Source organism: Lissotriton helveticus, chromosome 2_2 (genome assembly GCF_964261635.1).
Source record: "Lissotriton helveticus chromosome 2_2, aLisHel1.1, whole genome shotgun sequence".
In the NCBI taxonomy this organism is placed as follows: Eukaryota; Metazoa; Chordata; class Amphibia; order Caudata; family Salamandridae; genus Lissotriton; species Lissotriton helveticus.
The window spans coordinates 43,847,247-43,862,084 of NC_136060.1; positions in this window are offsets into that span (position 1 = coordinate 43,847,247).

The following is a 14,838-nucleotide window of genomic DNA, read 5'->3' on the forward strand; positions in this document are numbered from 1 at the left end:
TTGCTTTGATATATATATATATTCACTGAAAAAACAATAGGTTTCAGGAATGTTATAGTTATGAATTAGCATTTAAAAAACCTTAAAAATTCACTGAAAAAAACATAGGTTTCAGAGGCGTTATAGTTAGTTGGACATTTCACTCGTACAAAACTATAGAAATTCCCCCGTTATAGTTAGTTCAGCTAACTATGACTAACGCGCCCGCAATGCATTGCTGATGACGTCACATACTATATATCACTCATGACATGGTCAGTGACATCACTCATGACATCGCTGATGACATCTCAAATGACATCACTGATGACATCATCCAGTGAATGTGTGTCTTTCCGAAAAATAAATATGTTTTATATATGAATATCTCAAGGTCGATGGAAGAATAAATGGGTATATAAGTGTCTAAATGGATGATTTGTTTTGTAAAATTGATTGTAAGATTGATTAAGGGTATCTTAGTGAATAAATGGGTTAGTGAGTAATATTTGATTATGTAAATATCTGTATCAGTCTCTCACTTTGTGTATAAGTGGCTGCATGGGTCGATGAGTAGCTACATGAGTGTCTATATGGGTTATTAGTTGTTTTTTTGAGTATCAGTATGAGTGTCTGAGTCTCTGTATGGTTCGGTGGAGGGTATTACTTTCTGCATATATGCATGAATGAGTGACTCACTGTTTGTATGTGTTGAAGACAGCATCAGTGCAGGACTGTATGGGTGGATGAGTGTGTGTATGGGTGTGTTAGTGAGTGAATGACTGTCTCAATAGTGTCTTTATGAGTAACTACATATGTTTTAAACTAGTATATGTGAGTATTGGTGTATATAAGTGAATATATGTGAGAATGAGAGATTGGAAGAGTTCCTGTATAAATAGGTATGTGTTTCTATAAGTGATTATTTAAGAGAGTAAGTATGTGTAAGTTTCTGTAGAAGTAAGTGTGGTGGTGTGTGTATAACTGTGTATATAACTAAATAGATGTTTGATACTTTGTTTGCATGTGTGACTATGTGTGTGAGTAACTCTATGGATGAGTGTCAGTGTGTAACAGGATGTATAGATTTATTAGTACATATGATGAGTGAGTACATGTATGAGTGACTGTATAGTACTATTGGTGATTGAGTGGATGTGTGTGTAGATCTTGGAATTACTGAATAGGTGTGCTGTAACTGGTATTGGTATCTCCATTTAAAAAAAAATGTTATTTTCTATTTTTAAGTGTGTGTATCAAAGGTTATATTAGGGTGAAAGGAGGTCTTCCACTCTATCATAAGGATGATATCATCAGTGATGTCATGAGTGATGTCATCAGTGATGTTTTTTTTTTTTTTGTCCACATCTGCCTTCCCCTTTAGGCGGCTAATGCCACCCACCTTGCACGACATTGCTGACGTGATGTGTTGTATTGGTGGGAGAGATATACCGACACTAAAAGTTAGGGGTGCTTTCTTTTGACTCCATCTAGGTATATTTCAACCTGCCGGACCTTACTCGAAACTATCCTGGCCTCTGGTCCAAAAGAGTATAGATGGCATAATCATCGGACCCGGGGGGAAAAAAAAAAAACCCCGGATCATCTCCAGTTGGTCAGAAGGTCCCAGAACGCCAAGTTTCTCTTACTAACAGATCTTTTTAGGTCACTTTTGGATGTCTCGTATAAAGATGTGAGCCATGAGCAATGTAAAGGAGGTGTCTTCTCTACCCATTGTATGCAGATCTGTCTTCTCGCTAATAGAATTGCATAAAAAAGGAATGATTTCTCCTTACCTATGATGTTGTCTTCCATCCCAAAGATGACCAGTGGGAGGGTTATTGACAGGGATGTATTTAGTATGGAGTTTAGAGTGTTTTTCACGTCTTCCCAGAATTTTGCTATATTCGGACATTCTAGGAACATGTGTACATCACATGCATCCGCTAAATTACATTTGTTACATTTCTTATCCGGTTGGTATTTAGAAAGTTTTCGTGGTGTTAAATATGCCCGATGTGCCGAGAAGATATGATTTCTTTCTAGCCAAGAGGGCTTTACAATTTTACGCAATAATCCAAAGGAGTTTATCCACCTCTCCTCGCATGGAAGCCCAATCTCTACCCCCCATAACTCATCCGGGAGTTGAAACTCCCCTTCACTTTCCTCCAACAGAAGCCAATACCATTTGGCTACTTCTCTTCCCCCAGTTGGTCGTTCCACCATTTGTCGTTCCGTTTCACTTATCTTCCCAATATTACCATCTATACGGGTTTCAGATCTTGCCCAACTATCCAGTTGAATATATTTAAACCTGGAAAGCCCCGGGCCAACTAGATCGTATAGCTCATCCCAAGTTATCAGTTTTTTTTCTTTAAATAATTGGCCCCATTTGGTAATGCCTGCTTGTTCTAATATAGTGGACAAATTGTCTCTTAGGCATGGGGGTAAACCGGGAGAGTCCCAAATTGGGGAATAGTTTGAGTAGTAGGATAAGCCAAGTTTTTTCCTGATGTTAAACCAGTTTTTGGCCCATGAGTGTAATATTTTCAGTTTGATGTTTTTGAAAAATGTCTGACTTCCAAATTTAAACATAAAGCCATCTGCTGCTAAATTCGTCCCCCTTAGCATGGCCCCGTACATGGATGTATTAGGATAATTAGATGGCATTTTGAGAAGCATTCTAGAATAGGACATCTGAAAGGCCCATGAATAGTACATTAGGTCCGGCAATGCAAGGCCCCCTTTTTCTCTCCTTCTTCTAAGCTTCTTCCATGCTATTCTTGTGGTCTTATAGTTCCATATAAAAGAGTTAATTTCTCTTTGACATTTTTCCATCATTTTTGTTTCCATGGCGATTGGGATAGTATTAAAAACAAAGGTGAATTTTGGAAGAATACACATTTTGATTAGATTAACCCTTCCTGTTATGGAAAGAGGCAGATGTGTCCAAGATTTCATAAGTCTTTTGCTTTCACTATGTATTCTTTCCAAATTAGTTTGTGCAAGGGTGCCCACATCTTGGGTTATTTTGATTCCCAGATACCGCATTGAGGATGAGATGTTTATCCCAACTTCTAAGTTGGGTAGATTCCATGCCATAATCTCGCTCTTACTCGAGTTTATGTCGTAGCCCGAGACATGGCCGAATTCTTCAGCCCGTTGTATTACCACTGGGAATGCCCTTTCTGGATCAGATGTAAACACTAAGATATCGTCTGCATATAATGCTACCCGTCTTTCCCACTCTCCGAAACAAAAAGATGGAATATTAGCCTCTTCCCTTAACACCTGGTCAAAAGGCTCGATGTACAAATCGAATAAGAGAGGGGAGAGCGGGCAGCCCTGCCTTGTTCCACGTGTGATGTTAAATGCTTCAGTCAGGGACCCGTTAATCAGCAGCCTAGCAGATGGTGCACTATATAACTGCTTTATGGTTCTACAGAACACTTCCCCACAATTACATTTTTTTAAGACGTCATTTAGGTAGAGTCAATTGACTCTATCAAACGCCTTAGTTGCATCTAGAGTCAAAGTAGCCAAGGGCAAAGAGAAAGCAGTAGCGATATCTATAGCCCCAATTAACTCCCGCGTCAACTCAGCTAGTTGTCGCTCCTTTATAAACCCTTTCTGATCATGATGGACTACAGTACCAATAACGCTAGCCAGTCTTGTGGCGATGATAGTTGTAAAAATGTTATAATCGTTGTTAAGTAACGATATTGGTCTGTATGACCCGCACTCTAATGGGGATTTCCCTGGTTTTGGGATGAGAACTATTGTGGCCTCCCCCCAAGACTTAGGCATTGGCTGTTCTTCCATTAAGATGCCATTGAAGAGTTCAGTTAGCACCGGTGTAATAGTGTTTTCCAAGGCTCTATAGATTTCTCCCGGCAATCCATCCGGGCCTGCTGCCTTCCCTTTCTTAGTTTGACTAATAGCTTTTTTCACTCTTCTGTAATGTCTGACTCTAGTGATTTGGTCTGGATTATTGAGAGAGTAGGTAGTGTAATGGCGTCTAGCCATCTGTCTCTTGCGTTTTGATCGTTGGGGAGATCCTCTTTGTAAATATCCTGAAAAAACTCAAGAAACGCTCTCCCTATCTCAGGACTGGTGGTTCTTGTCTCTGGCTCACCTTCTATCTTGATTTCCCTGATGTAATTTAAGGCTTTATCAGATTTAATTTTCCAAGCCAGAATTTTTCCTGCACTTTCTCCAAACTCAAATTGAGAGGATTTACTCGCTTCCCACCTCTTATTTATTCTCTCCTGCAAAGTGTTCTCTAATTCAGCTTTCAATTCGGCCAATTTTTCTTGCTCTTCAGCTGTTATTGAAGGCGAGACCATTTTTGACTCTAAAGTTTTCATATCTTGTTCTAATCTGTTTATCTTGTCAAAATATGTCTTCCTCCTGTAGGAGGCTCTGTTAGTAATTTGCCCTCTCAAAAAAGCTTTGAATGTCTCCCAAACGACTGTTGGGTTTGCAGAGTTTCTATTTATTTCAAAAAAGGTTATAGATTCTCTTACTAGGAAGTTGACTTCTTCTTCCTCGAGCAGGAGTGTCCTGTCAAAGGACCATGAAGGGTGTTTAGCAGTGGTGTCAGACTTAAGAGTAAATTCTAGCGCCGAATGGTCTGATAGTTGTGAAGGTAAATAATCTATTGATTCAAGAGTGTCTTTTTGACAGTAACTAAAGAAGGCGTAATCTATTCTGGATTTATGTTTAAACCGGCTGTTCCTGTAAGACACCCCCATTTTATTACCCACTCTTTCTCTCCAACAATCTGCCAGGCTCACATTTGTCATTATTACTTTAAGTGTTTCTCTAGATTTAATAGAGCCGGTAGTTTTAGTCCTTGTTGATTTATCTAATTTGGGATCAAGAACAATGTTAAAGTCTCCCATCCAGATTATTGGCTCCTGCACAGTTATTAGTTGGGTCCTTATTGCATCTAGATGTGATGGATCGTCCGAGTTTGGGCCATAGTAGCCCACCAAGGTTCTAATCTGACCATCAAGCGAAACTCTTACTATTAGCCATCTCCCTGTATGGTCTTCCCTGCACTCTAATATTTCTGCGTTCGCAGATTTTTTAAAGATGAACACTACCCCTCTTATGTTAGCGTTGTGATCTGTGGTACACAATTTATCAATCCACCTATGTTTTTTAGTAAAGTATTTGCCTCTGTTCTGAGAAGGTGTGTTTCCTGCAACGCTATGACCTGCGCCCGTGAGTCTCTCAAGTATTGTAGTATACGCTCACGTCTTCCTCTCACGCGCAGACCATTCACGTTCCAGGACAAAAATGTATTACTTGTCATATTGTAGCTTCTATCCCTGTCACCCTTTCTCTTTTACTATTTATGTGGAAACTTCTTAACCCTGGCATGGAAGAAACCTGTTTTTGTAAAAGTTGTAAAGATTGGGTAGTTAAAACAACAGAACAGGTGCACAGATGATGATTTTTTTATTTTTTTGGCTAATCTACCACCACCCCCCCTACCCTTACCCCGGGAAACCCCCCCTTATTTACTCTGGCTCGATCTTTAGCCAGGTTAACGCCCATCTACAGCCCATCCATGAGCCACAACTGCTACCTAGTTTGAACAAAGAACATGTTAGTCTATGAGCGGGTAAAAAACAAATAATCAGACCAAAAGTAGTTAACTTGTTGTGCTGTGTTGATATAATCGTAGGCGGGATTTACGTGTTATTATTATTTATTTTACTTTTATTTTTTTATTTTATTTTTTTATTATTTTTCCCTTTTTTTAGGAGCTGTTTCTTCTTTATTTTATTTGATCTCCCCCTTTTTTTTTTTCCTATGCATGGTCTCCCTGAGTATTTCCAATATATATCTATATTTATTATGTGTTTTTTTTTTTCCCTTTTTGTGTTATCGGTTCCACCTATGTGATCGTTTCCTCTTTTTTTCAATTTTTTTTTATATCCCTTGTTTTTAGGTTCTACAATCTTTTTCAGGAAGACCTAAAGATCTGTGTCTGCACTGATATCTAATTTACTATTTCTATATCTTTCTAAATCTTGTGAGAGTGAGCCTGGTCATGGGCTTGAGCTTTAGCATGATCTCGGATGGAATCTAACAGCTCATCTGCATCCTGTATGGTACGAACATTATGCATCTTATTATTATACATAATGCAAAGGAATGCAGGGAATCTCATCTGCACCGTAGCCCCGTATGATCTAAATTTATCCATACGCTGACCCAATTTCCACTGTCTGTCCAATGTGGTTTTTGAGAGGTCGGAGCGGATCTCAAAAGAAAAGTCAGGGCCTTTTATTGTACCAGCTTTCAGGGCCAAATTTAGTATTTCCTCTTTAAGAGTGTACGTCAGGAAATTGATTAGCACTTTTCTAGGTTTAGTCCTTGCAGGGTTCAAGCGGAAAGGATCTCTATGTATCCGCCGGATGTCTTTGTTGAGATCTTCGACCGTTTCCTCCAGATTGAGTGTTTCTTTTATTAGTTTTATTTTATACCCCTTGAGATCTCCGCCTTCTTTCCCCTCCGGAATCTTTAGAAGTCGAATATTATTGCGTCTAGAAAAGTTCTCCAACACTTCTATTCGCTCTTTCATATTTTCGCCATCTCTTTGGAGGCTAAGTATTTTTGGCCTGGCGCACTCCAGATTAGTGGTTAGAGAACCTACAGAGCTTTCTAGAGTCTCCGTCCTTTCAAAAAGGCCATCGACCTTATGTCCTAGTTCCTCACAAGTTGCTCTTATTTTGTTTTGATTTAATTTAGAGACTACAAATTCCTGTCTAATCTCTTCTCGCATTGTTGCGATGGAGGAGACTATAGCCTCAAGCGATTTTCCGAAACCTAGGGCTGTATTTTGTTCAGCCTCCATTCCAGCTGATGCGTCCAAGGACGCTTCCTCTAGAGATGCTGCACCGTGAGTGCCCTTCTCTGTTAAGTTTTTAGAAACCACAGGTATGAGTAAGGTGGCTGGAGCTTCGGTCCCGTCCCTCTCATTTGGTGACGTAGCGACTGCAGCCCCAGTTGATAGTGAGTCAGGTTTGCTCTGCAGTTGCACATTGCTATCCATAGCAGCTGCTGCCATATCTTGCGTAATCTGCAACACTTAGGGTAAGGCTCTGAAATAAGAGCGCAGTGATGGAGTTATGTCCCCTGGGGCCTTTGAGCTTTTGCTCTTGGGTTTATTCTTGTTTCTTTGCTGCTTTTTACTTATGTTTATCACTAACTCAGATTTTTTTTTAGCTCCTGTGCTTTCTTATGAACCTCTACCCAAGTGCACCCTGGGCCCTGTAGTTCGTTTTCTAAGGTTCTTGCCTTACTCCTTGTTATTCTCACTTGTAACTCCCTGTTTGAATCGTCGTTGCAGTCACTATTCACAAGCCCCCTAAAATCAATTAATCCCACCTTACTTGATTGAGCGTTGATGCTACCTTGATCCTCCAGCTCGGCCAGCTCTCTCTCAACTCCCACAGCTTTCTCAGCTCTCTCAGCTCTCCCAGCGTCTGCCGCCTTGTGGGCCGTCTTGTGTGTCCCACTTCTCACAATCGGTTTGCTCTGGTACTTCTTGCTCCCCCGCCACTCTCCGCCACCGTGTGCACTCTCCGTGCCGCAGCCACACGGCCGCGTCTGATCTCTGCAGCTGCACGCCCCCAACAGGAACGAGAGGCGGGGATCGGCAGAGCAATCTCTGCTGGTGGACACATCCACAAACACAAACCCGAAAAACGGAGAACAGGAAAGCCAAGAAAAATGCTGAGTCAGTGTACGGCTTTCAAAACTCTCGATGCAAGCCCCACCGGCAAACAGATCACAGCTGAAAACGGGGAAAGCCGACAAACGCGAAAGGCTCTGCTCCGCTCTTCACCGTGTTCTGACCTCTAAGCACGAAATGCCCTAGAGAGCTGCCGAAGCTCCAGGAAGAATGCCGGGTCAATGCATGACCTCCAGAGAAGCCGACTCCTCACTTTCCCCCGCTCACATGACAACCGTAGCGGCAACAGTGTGGGCTCCAGATCGGCTGTTCACAGGAGCGTGCGCACCGCTCTAGCCTGCGGCCGCCATGTTTCCCGTCATTCAATCCCATGAGTGATGTTACTGACCATGTCATGAGTGATGTAATATGTGACTGCATCAGCAGTGCATTGCGTGCATGCGAGTTATAGTTAGCCTAACTAACTATAACGGGGGAATTTCAGATGGTTTTGTACGAGTGAAATGCCTATCTAACTATAACGCCCCTGAAACCTATGTTTTTTTCTGTGAATTTCTAAGATTTTTTAAATGCTAATTCCTAACTATAACATGCCTGAAACCTATGGTTTTTTCAGTGAATCTCAATGGTTCTTTAAATGCTAATTCCTAACTATAACGTGCCTGAAACCTATATTTTATTCAGTGAATTTCTAAGGTTTTTTAAATGCTAGTTTCTGACTATGCCTACAGAGGTAAAACATGTAATGAAAGTAGAAAAACACACTGAAAGAAGAAAAAGAAATGCAGAAAGAAGCAATTGTAGTCCTCAAAGACGAAGAAAAGTGCATGAGGAAGGAAGACATGCAGAAAGAACAAACAGAGGAACAGAAAGAGGCCTTGTTGCAAAATCATCATACACCTACAACTTTTTCAGATGGGTACTGGTGGTAACTGCCTCTGACTAACCAGTCCTAGAGCAAGTGCTATGATAAATACAGTTAAAACACCTACATACACTAGGGAACACTATGCGTTGGGTTACCCCTGTTATTAGCATGCCCTCCTCTGTAAGCCCCTAGTATATAATAGGGCAAGGGGATTAAAACTACCTCTTAAAACGCGCCACAGGGCACGTTTGCACACAGGTGAGGGGGGGGGCTGAGCTGACATGTGCAAACATGCCCTGTGGCCATTTTAATTTTGTGAATAAAGTCCCCTTGAATCCTGAGTGTCCCTTGGGTACAAGTAGCCCACCAGGTATCTCCAGTTAGCGCCACAGTGCTGCATTGCAGAGAGGTGTAAAAAGGGGCACGGCCTGGACCAAATCTCTACAACGCAGCGCAGTGGCGCTTACTGGAAGCACCTGGTGGGCTAGTTGGCCCTCAGGGGCCCTCTGGATTCAAGGGGAATTATTTCCCCAACTTAAAACGGGCTACAGGGCGTGTTTACCAACGGCACCTCAGGCACCCTCCCCTCCCTTCACCACCATGTAAATGCAACCTGTGGCCGTTTTAATTTGGGAGATTTAGTCCCCTTGAATCCTGAGGGTTCCTAGAGTCCAACTAGCCCAATAGGTACCTCCAGCGAGCGCCACAGAGCTGCGTTGCAGAGAGGTGTAAAAAGGGGAACGGCCTGAACCACTTCTCTGCAACGCAGCACAGTGGCACTTGCTGGAATCACCTGGTGGGCTAGTTAGCCCCCAGGGGCCCGCAAGATTGAAGGGGAATTATTTCCCCAACTCAAAAATCACTGCAGGGCGTGTTTGCACACGTCACCTCAGGCCCCGTCCCCTCTCTTCCCCACTGTGGAAATACGCCCTGTGTCAGTTTTCACTTGGGAGATTAAGTGCCCTTTACTCCTGAAGGTCCCTAGGGTCAAAGTAGCCCACTAGGAACCTCCTTTAAGCGCTGTTGCAGAGAGGTGTAAAAAAGGGTACGGCCTGCACCACCTCTCTGCAACGCAGCACAATGGAGCTTATTGGAATCACCTGGTGGGCTCTTTGGCCCCTAGGGGCTCTCAGGATTGAAGGGGAATTATTTCCTCAACTTAAAACATGCCACAGGGCGTGTTTGCTCACATTAGCTCAGACCCCGTCCCCTCCCTTCGTCCTTGTGTAAACGCGCCCTGTGTCCATTTTAAGTTTGGAGATTAAGTCCCCTTGAATCCTGAGGGTCCCTAGGGTCAAACTAGCCCACTAGGTACCTCCAGTAAGCGCCACAGAGCTGCGTTGCAGAGAGGTGTAAAAAGGGACGTGGCCTCTGAACACCTCTCTGCAACGCAGCTCCCTGGCTCATACTAGAGGTACCTGGTGGGCTAGTTGGTCCTCAGGGACCCTCAGGATTGAAGAGGAATTAATTCCTCAACTTAAAATGCACCACAGGGTGCGTTTGCACAATGGTGAAGGAAGGGGGCAGGGCCTGAGTTGACATCTCTACAAACACGCCCTGTGGTGCGTTTTAAGTTGGAAAATCAATTCCTACTCAATCCTGAGGGTCCCTAGGGGCCAACTTGCCCACCAGGTATCTCCAGTATGCGCCAGAGAGCTGCATTGGAGAGAGGTGTTCAGAGACCACGTCCTTTTTTACAACACTCTGCAACGCAGCTCCGTGGCACTAACTGGAGGTACCTGGTGGGCTAGTTGGCCCCCAGGGACCCTCAGGATTGAAGATGAATTAATTCCTCAACTTAAAACGCGTCACAAGGTGTGTTTGCATACATATCACCTCAGGTCCCGCCCCCTCCCTTCACCACTGTGCAAACGCGCCCTGTGGCGCGTTTTAAGTAGCAGCCCACACATAAAACCTGACAAAAAAATAAGTATTGAACAATTTAAATAATGGATAATCAATTAAATACTAAAAGTCATAATTTATTGTTAATGAAATAGTACTTAACCTCCCACCCTATACCCCTACAAACTTAGCAATCCACTACAACACCATAAGTTACTTCTACCAATTAATTTAAAAATAATAAATCAATTCAAATTAAAACTATATTTAACATATTATTAACAATCATACAAACTATAATGACACATACCATTAATGTAAGATCTAAAATACATTAAGATAATTCAAAAATGAAATTATTAAAAATGACTTTATTGCTTACCTGAAAATATCAATATTCTTAACAATGATATTTTTGCATCACAATATTTTTGTATCATGATATTTTTTCCCAATGTTTCTTCCCCCGATATAAGAAACTATATATTTTGTCCAAACACCTATCTGCACAGGTAGCGGGGTAAGTATAAATGTTTTTAAATGCTATGTGTGCATGTGTGAGTGTGTGTACCCTTGAGAGAGCACAGGCTGCTGTGCGACACAACTTACAGTAAAGAAATAAAGAGGCCTGCCCCGATAGTCAGCTTGCAACCCATGCACCCTGCCCTTCACCCCTTACCTTTATTTCTTCATGTCTCTACCCCTCCATCCTGCCCGGTATGGCCCATTCTGCTGACACTGCCCATGCAGGTGTACCTGCTGTGATCAGATTGCTGTGTCTTCCTCCATTCCGCCTGCCCTACATTTACTATCTGTGACTCCATGCCCTGTCCTGTTAGGCCGCTGCAGAAAGTTGAATGCCCTTGCCTATGCAGGCCTGCTGCACATGGTTAGCTTTCTACCCGTGCTCCTCTTACCTGCCCTTGTTCTCTTTGTACGGGCCCTTCCACCTCCCTCTTGCCCTTCATGGTTTGTTGTGCTGCCCATGCAGTCCATTCCTCTGTGGTCAAAGAGCTGCCCCTGCCTCGTCTCTGTCCTTTATTGTCCGAGTCTGTACCTGCACCCGTCCTCCTGCCCTGTGCTGGCTTTTGTGCTGTTACTTCCTCTCCTGCTTTCACTTCGTGTTCAGCTTGCTTCTTTTATTCACATTCTCCCTGCCTCATATTGTCTGACAACATATCCTTGCCCCTCCCATCTGCGCTGATGATCTCATGTGCTGCCACCGCCCCTCCCACTTACCCTGCATGATTAGCTTGTTGTTCCTGCTCCCTTCCCCTATGTCCTGTTGTCTGAGCCATTGCCCTGACCCATCAATCTAGCTTTGCATGGTGGTTGTGCTGCCACAGCCCATCCTTCTGTGCTGCCTGGTTCTTGCCTCTGCTCCTGTAATGCAGATGTATGCCCTTGCATTGCTCTCCCATTCTCTCTGCTGTCCCTGTGCATGCCCCTGCTCCCTCCTCCCTTCACTTCATGAAGCCACTTTCCCTTCTGCCTGCCCTGCATGATCCATTATGCTGCCACTGGCCCTCCTGTCTGCCAGCATGGTCAGCTTGCTGCCCCTGTCCCTGCCCTGATCCATGCTTTCCATCGTATGAGTTCCTATCCCCCCTCCCCTGCACTTCATGTTATGTTGTACTGCCACCTCCCTTCCTGCCTGACCTGCATAATCTGTTGTGCTGCCATTGCCCATTCTGCCTACCCTGCATAGCCAGCTTGCTGCATATGCCCCTTCACTTCACCCTCTGTTTTTTCAGTCCATTCCATCTCCCCTTCCTTCTGCCCTCCCTGATCCTTTGTGCATTGCCCGGCAAACTCCCTTTTGCCCACCATGGGCTATTGTGATCCCACTATCCTTCTCTCACGCCATACATGATCTGTTGTCCTTCCACTGTGCCTTCTACATGCAATGCGTGGTCGACTTGCTGCCTCTGCTCCATACCACCATTCACCTTACTACTGTTGTTCTTATGCATGTACATATCCCCTCCCTCCATGATGCATTGTGCTTCCACTGCCCTTCCTGCCTGCCTTGCGTTGTCAGCTTGCTGCCCTCTGTTATCCATGTAGGTGCCCCTGTCCTCTCCCTCCGGCCCTCCATGGTGTGTTGTGCAGCCACTTATCCTCCCACTTACACAGAGTGGTCAACCTGTTGCCCCTTCCCCTCTCCCCTGCCATCTGTTGTTTGAGTATGTGCCCCTCCTTCCTCCCCCTGCCCTCTGTGTTCCATTGTGTTGCCTCTGCCACTCCTTGTTCTGCTTGAACTGTGTGGTCAGCTTGTTGCCCCTGACCTCTGCCTTCTGTTGTCCCGAGTCCATGCCTTATCCTATATCTCCTGCTCTCCACTGGCATGCCCATGCGCCCTCCACTGGCATGACCCTGCCCCCTACTCCCTGCCCTCCATGGTCTGCTGTGCTTATACTGTCCCTTCTACCTGCCGAGCGGGTTCAGCTTGCTACTCTTGTCTCCCTAACCCCACCTACCATTGTCTGTGTGTATGCCACTTCCCTCCTCCTCTTCATTGTCTGTTGTGCTGCTACTGCCCCCCCATCTGCCCTGTGTTGTCTATTTTCCTGCCACTGCCCCTTTTGCCTGCCTGGTTTAATCACGTTATTGTCTCTACCTCAGCTCCCTCACCCCTAGCCTTCATTTTCTAAGTCCGTGCCCCTGACCTCTCCCCCCCGAACGTGTTATAATGAACAAGTACACCATTATCATTCTGTGTGTATGACAAAAGTGTGGCATCATCTTGGTGGAATCACAATTGTAAATCTCAAAGTGTTTTCTTTAGAAGTGAATCAAATAAGGGTTTTTCATATCATAGAAATTATGGTTAGTGCTCCAGAAGCTAAAATAAGGACACGTTTTCTGAGTTCTCAAAGAGCGACAAATAACTTTTAAACCAGGTGCTGTTTTTATATTTTTCATCCAACTGATCACATTGTTATTTGATGAACTTGTTAAGTAAGCATTTTGCACACTTCTGTCATTGAGCTATATTTGGGCTAGATATGCGTGATATTTTTGCCACATGTGGCCTCTTTTTTCTCAGACAGGCACCTTAGGAGACTGTTTTGTTATCATGTTATCAAGCCCCCTCATTTCTTCATTTAGTTTAATATCCTTTATAGGAAGGAAATGCTTTCAGTTTTACAGCATAGATTCCATCAAGATGTTGTTCAGGTGTGCCACACTTTTGTCATAAATGCAGAGTATAAGTACTCTGGTTGCGTAATAGTTGGTACAGCTACAGTTAATCACTAGAAAGTCAATTGGCAAGCTGCAGGTGGTGTTAAAAGTACTTGTTTAAGTTGGCATATCTGATTGTTTTACAGAAATGGACGAGGAGCATATTTAAGAGCTCATATCAAATGTGTCCTAATTTTGCTCTCTTCAGCAGTAACCATCATTTCTATGACAAAACGAACCCCCTCCTTTTGTTAATTTCTGAACTACATGTTTTGAGTAAAGCAGCTTTAATTCAATCAAGATGGCTTCAGGTTTCCCACACTTTCCTTCTAAATATGAATGTTAGTGCTCTAGTTGTTCATTAGAACACCGTGGAAGACTGCAGTAGAACACTTGGACTCAAATGGCAGGCTGCTGTTGTTGGAAGGCCATGTTTTACTTAGTATGACATACTTTATCCTCACATGGTTGAGAAGGATTTTGTGAATTTACAGAAAATATGCTTATATTTTAACTTCTGGATCACCCTCCAAAACCTTTATGAGATAATGAGTTTTCTCTCAGACAGGGTTCATCAAATACCAGCAGAGGATCAGCGTTTTATAGAGGGTAAAATAACACACAATGAGTTTTTTTTTTATCACCAACAAATAATTTATATTCTGACTAAAATCTCTTATCTCCCTTTGTATGTGCTTCTTTGTTCACCCTCATAATAATGCTTATACTTCAAATCATTTCAATGGGTACCATGTCCCAGAGTCCTTTAATGCCTGTCACAACGTGTTGTCAATCAAGCAAATCCAGCCAATCTTTTGGGGGTCCATTTAGGCCCCACAACATTCCCGTTGGGGGGCAAGGTGTGCTCACAATCCCCATGCATATTTTTTACTTCATTTTTAGGACACATGGGCAATGTCTCTGAGTCCTGTTATGGCTGCCACAACATATTGTTCAGAATTAAGTGTGGGCTGCAAATCCGTTCTGCTTGCGGATTTTGTGAATTTTTGGCAATTTCGCGGTCCGCGAAATTGTAAAAAAATTTGCAATTCGCAAGCTGGCAGATTTTTTTGCTTGGTCGCGCTTCAAAGATACAATCTTGCGCGCGCGGCGTTGATTTATCTTGATTCTGAGTTCGCCGAGTTGTTTTTCCTCCCAGTTTGCGTGCGCTGCACCATTTTGGATCTTGCTGCGTGATCGGGCAAGACTTTTCGACTGCGAGTACGTCATAGCGGCCCGCCATCTTGCA